Below are 6,000 nucleotides of genomic sequence, written 5' to 3' on the forward strand. Positions count from 1 at the left end.
CACCAAGATTGATAAAGAGAACGATCACAGACTGGCAAAGGCATATAGTGCATTCGGAAGGCTTCACAAAAGAGACTGGAGTAACAAACACTTGAGGCAAAGCATAAAAATCAGTGTGTATAGAGCCATTGTACTGTCTGTTCTCCTTTATGGGTCTGAAACATGGCTCACCTATCGCCAGCACCTACGACTCCTTGAATGCTTTCATCAGCGCTGTTTACGCACAATTCTAAATATACACTGGACTGACTATGTGACAAATGTTGCTGTCCTTGAGCAAGCAGGGATCACCAGCATTGAGGCCATGCTACTGAGGATGCAGCTGTGCTGGGCAGGACACGTTTCTAGGATGAAGGACCATCGCCTCCCCAAAATAGTATTCTACGGTGAACTTGCCACGGGTCAGCGTAAGAGGGGTGCCCCAAAGAAGAGATACCAGGACTCCCTGAACCAACATCTCAGGCTTGGCCAAATTGATCACCAACAATGGTCCGCCCTGGCCTCACATCGGGAGGCATGGAGATGCACTATCCATGATGCTTCAGCTTTTTTTCGAAAGCTAACGCCGAACGAGTCTCGAAGAGAAATGACAATGCAGAAAGAACCACAACCCGGAAACATCACCCAAGGAGACTTTCCGCTGTGCATTCTGCAACCGGACCTGTTTGTCCCGGATTGGCCTTTTTAGTCACCAACGTGCTTGTACAAAGCGCGGGATGAGTCCTTCCTGAATCTTCATTTGCAAAGCAAAGCCAGAGAGAGAGACTATCTTCACATCAGAAGGCCAGTTCTGCACTGTATCAGGACAATTCCTGCCTTAATCTGTTTTAAAACAAACTTCCCATTTGCTCCGGATCTTCCAGAAAAATCTGAAACACACTGGAGCAATGCCAAGTGGCTATTTACACAGTGTCCTGCTGTGCCACCAGTGTCTATGCCTCGCACTTCCCCTGGGACTGCAGCAAAACTCAGAAGGGAAGCCTCTGTATATGTATATGTGTGTCACATCCTCCTCATCCTCATCCTCATAGTCCATGCTAATGAAACTGCCCTGGTGTTTTGATTCTTGGAGCCCTTCTTCTTCCACTACTACACTGGGAATAGGTCGAAGTAGTTTCCAGGAGGATGGAGCAGATGAGAAACAGATGAAGAAGGTGGCAATGGGAAAGACTCTTTCCTAGCATTACGATGTCTGAGGAGTCGGCAATGGGAAGCAAAAAGTGACTTGTTTGCTGTACCCTTCCATCTCCTCCTCCCTACCACAGAGATAATGCTGGTGCTGGTACTGCTGCTGCTGCAAGAAAGAAGCTTGCCAGCTCTTGGCATCTGGGTTCTGCAGCTGTCAAGCAAACCCCATGAGTAACCACAGTGGCTGGACGGAAACTACAAGCAGATAAAGGCTGAGCAGCAGCAAGAGGATGGATGGGATCACACACGACACCATAATCAACAGAAATGGGAAAGTGCCAAGTAAGAATTTAAATGGCTCTGTGTTCCAATGGGGCTACGTGGGGGAGGGCAGGGGAAGGGAGGAGTGGGCTGCTATTTTTAAACAGTTCTATAAAACAGCCAGACAAATAAATAAACCACACCAAAGGCAGAGCCAGGCAGCTCTTCCCTCCCTAATTTTAAAAGGAAATGATCTCTCCATTTTTATTTACTTCTCTATTCTCATGCTTCTCCTTCAGAGAGGTAAGTAAGGATGGAAAGAATGCTACTTCCCCCCGCCCCCTCATCATGTGCTTCATCACAACAAGATAGAAAATAGTGGCAGACACCGCAGGGAGAAAATGGTCAACCACTGTCAAGCTTTTGCATCTTCGAAAAGGTTTTTGCACACAGGGAAAAAATGCAAAACCCTTTTCTTTTCCCCCCCGTTCTGCACAAATGCACAATTTTCTGTATAAAAAAATGGTTGGGTTGCATGCAAGTACCAAGGCAAAATCTTTTTTTTTTCTGCACAATTTTCATCATACAAAAAAGTTGGGTTTGATGAAAAATCACCCAAAATGTACAAAATGTCTCTGCAGAAGTAATCTGGTTTGACACCACTTTGACTGCCGTGGCTCCATGCTCTGGGAACTGGAGTTTGTTGTAACTCCAGAGCAGAGCACTATTGCACCATGATGCTTTTGCCATGATTGTAAAAGTCTCCAAATCCTGTGTTATCAGACAACGGCAAAGATCTGTTCTCCTATTGACTGAATCAAAGCACACTGATGTTTCCTTCCTGCTCCTGCCAGGGTTCTCTAGTGTGTGATGAGGAATTGCAACAGGAATCCTACTTCAGACTGTTACACCAAAGATTGCTGGAGGAGGGGGTTTGTATAAAAATCAATATGCTGTTGCCCAGTAAAGTAGGGTTGGGGCTGGGATTGGACCAAGACATGCTATTTAATGAACTACCCTTAACAAACCAGTGTGGTGTAATGGTTTGAGCATTGGACTATCACACTGGAGACCAGGGTTCAAATCCTCACTCAGCTATGGAAATTCACGGGGTGTTTTTGGGCAATTCACACTCTCTTAACCTTAGAGGAAGGCAAAGGTAAAGCCCCCTTTTAACAAATCTTGTCAAGAAAATCCCATGGCAAGGTCACATTAGGGTTGCTATAAGTCAAACTTATTGTTAACAAACTTTGTTATTCATAACAAACTTAACAAACTTAACAAAGTAGCTGATCTAAGAGTTTGGTCCTCCTTTTTATCTAAAAAGTGTCTCCCAGACACGACCAGTTCCAGTTAAGATAAAAATTGTTACAAATAAGGCCTCTCAGATGACTGAAACAGCCTAAAGATGCTCCACAACAGAATTCCACCTATTAGTATTATATATTATTATGAGGGAGAGAAAGGAAAGCCAGCTCCAACAGGCCTCTGAGGGAGAGCAGATCTGCTGGACTTTTCCCCTTCCCTACTGTCATTCCCTTCTCCTTTTGTGTCTTGTCTTATTTAGATTGTAAGTCTGAGGGCAGGGAAATGTCTAATTAACAAACTGTAAGCCGCTCTGATAGCCTTGGCTGAAGAGCAGGGTAAAAATAAATAAGTATATTATTATTATTATTATTATTATTATTATTATTATTATTATTATTGATAGAAAGAGATGTCAAAAACTTGAGGGGTCTTGAAAGTTCATCAAACTCAAAGACATTGTAGCCATCTTATCCAGTGGTAACAAATTTTCGGACCTGCAATTCAATAAGTACAATAGACCACACTTTGCCCACCACCATCCAAGCTCTGCTTTTACTCATTAAGACCAACACGGATTTCTCTCAATAAGAAAATTGTTTGAAAGCCCTTCTCCCCACCTGGGTAGAATTCACCCACACCTGGAATGCCCTCCATAGCTGCCTGGCTTCTATTGCAAATGCATTACATAGCAAGACAACACATGCTAGCGATATGCGCTGGGTAACTATGCTGCATTTATTGGCCAGGCTTCCCGCTACCCTTTGAAGTTTCTCCTCCCTATTATTTAAACATTGGGAGAGTTGGATAAGAGCAATTAAATCTGAATTTTAATCATTTCAAGTAATTATGGCAAAATAATGGAATAATAATGAGAAAAGTGTGCAGCCCATGGCATGTGGGGCAGCTGGGGAATGTGTCTGTGGTTGGGTTGGTTGTGCCTCCTGGGAGGGTGTTATGAAAGGGCCACTTAGGTCAATGGGGATTGTGGCTTATTGTGCTTTGGCAAATGTGAATCAGATGGACTTGTGTGGGGAAGAGGCAGCCTTCAAAGCAGGTCATGGGGTCTAAGTGTAGGAGGGAGGGGAAGAAAGAGAAATCACCCCAATAGAGAAGAAAGTGAACTAAAACTGTCTCATTAGAGGAGGCATGTGCAACTTAACAATAGCTGTATGGAGCTGGGAATAATGTATCTAAACAATAGATCCCTCTTTTCCTGCATCCTATGTGTTGTCTTATACTACATTTCATGCAGTCCTCAGACACCATGGTCCTTTTCCATAGCCCTACCTGCTTTCCATAGCCCTACCTGCTTGTTACCTGTGTGTGTGTTTTTCCAGTGCTGTAACATGGAAAGGGCAACATACAAAGAGGCTGAACATTAAGGGAGAGGGGGGGAGGGGGGGTTAAAAAGCTGTTGTTGTTAACTGCTGTCAAGTTGACTTCATCTTATTGCAATCCAGCCAGCACTATGTTGTGATTTGAGCATAGGACTCGGGGGTTCAGTTCCTTGCTTGGCTATGAAAACTCACTTGGTGATCTTGGTGGAGTTACACGCTCTAAGTCCCAGAAAACCCTGTGATAGATTCGCCTTAGGGTCACTTTGACTCAGAAACACCTTGAAGGCACACAACAAACCTCCAAGTCTCTTATTTATTAGTAGCCTTTCTCAAGTCTTGCAAACAGAGGCCTGTAGCCTCCTTGACTGAGTTTATCTACAGGCTGAGTCTCCAGCATTCTGAAATCCAAATACTCCAAAAACCAAAACTTTTTTTTCATGGGTGGCAGAGATAGTGACACATTTGCTTTTTGATGGTTCAATGTACAACACATAACCTTTGTTTCATGTATAAGTTTTTTTTAAATATATGACATTACCTTTAAGCTATTTGTACAAAGTATATATGAAACATCAATTAAATTTGTGTTTAGACTTTTAAATGAATAAGGAATATCTTTCCCAATTAGGACAGCTGGAGAGTATTCTCTGGTGGGACATTGAAGAGGGTTCCTAAAGAAGACCTCAGTCTTTGGACAGGCATCTATGGGAAAATGGTCTCCAGCTAAAGCAAGAGTGGGAACTTTGTGGACTTTAAGCAGTTATTGAACTGCAGTGCCAGCATTCATTATCACTACCAGTGAGAGCTGGAACTGCTTGGCACAACAGAAACAGTATCTGGAGGGGCACACAGTCACCACCCCAGAGCTAAAGTATTTACAAGTAATGACAAAGACTTCTCCCTAAGAACCTGAAGAATCACTACTCATCTGTGTAGAGCTCTATGAATAAAAATAACTTGACCTGGCACTGCAGTGTCCTATAAATTTGGATCTGTTAAACAGGAAACATGTAGAAGCCAGCAAGTCCATTTAATGTGAAAAATCAAGGAAGCAGCACTAGTTTTGAACACCAATTTTCTCCTTTTCTCCTCTCCCCCTCTCTGTATGTGTGTGTGTGTGTGCGCGCACACACACACATGATAGATAGATAGGAAGAGGAGAGGGACTCAGAGAGGAAAATCCTTCAATGAAATGTGGATGAAAGCCAAGAGAGGACAAAAATATCCTGGTGGATTAAAGTCTCTCTAGCCACACTTAAATGGAAAGATTATGTGAAATTCCTGAATAATGTGGAATAAAAGGGACCCAAAGATCATTAACAATAATCAGAGATTAACATACACCAAATGGAAGACGGCTGAGGCGGTGTTATCTGCTATCAATTGAACTTATTTTAGCAGCAAAATAAGACAGATTTGCTGCATAATAATGATGATAATACAGATAAATAAGATAACACTTAAATCTTTAAAGCAATATTTTAAAGTATTTGTAAGACCTTAGTAATATATCTGCAAAGGGAAGCCTCAATAGTATTATAGACTGAATGCCCCAGATGTAAGAGGAATATAAGTAGGGTGGGTGGAGATTCAGCATCAGTGTAATGACTTTAAACAATCTTTGTCTCTCATCATTTCACCTCTTAAGGAGATGTCAGGCGTTTCTTCCTCTTCTAGAAGCATGGGTCAATTGCAACCTTTCCTGTTGTGGTTTCAGTGTTTTCTGTTGTGAAAATAGCCAGATCACAGCATACCGACAGATGGACCGAAGGGGAAAATACACATCTGTGCACGCGAAATTGGAAGAAGCTAAACTCTTTAGAAAACAATAGAACCTTGACGGCATCTGTTGTGGAATCTCAAGAAAAAAGGGGTGTGTTGCTTGCAAATCCACAGCATTAGTAATGCTGATGACCACCTCACTCATTACACTCTAAAAGGTACAGGCAGTTATGTGTGTATCTTT

Source organism: Sceloporus occidentalis, unplaced genomic scaffold (assembly GCF_023333645.1).
Source record: "Sceloporus occidentalis isolate IW3139 unplaced genomic scaffold, rSceOcc1.0.p SCAF_1, whole genome shotgun sequence".
NCBI lineage: Eukaryota > Metazoa > Chordata > Lepidosauria > Squamata > Phrynosomatidae > Sceloporus > Sceloporus occidentalis.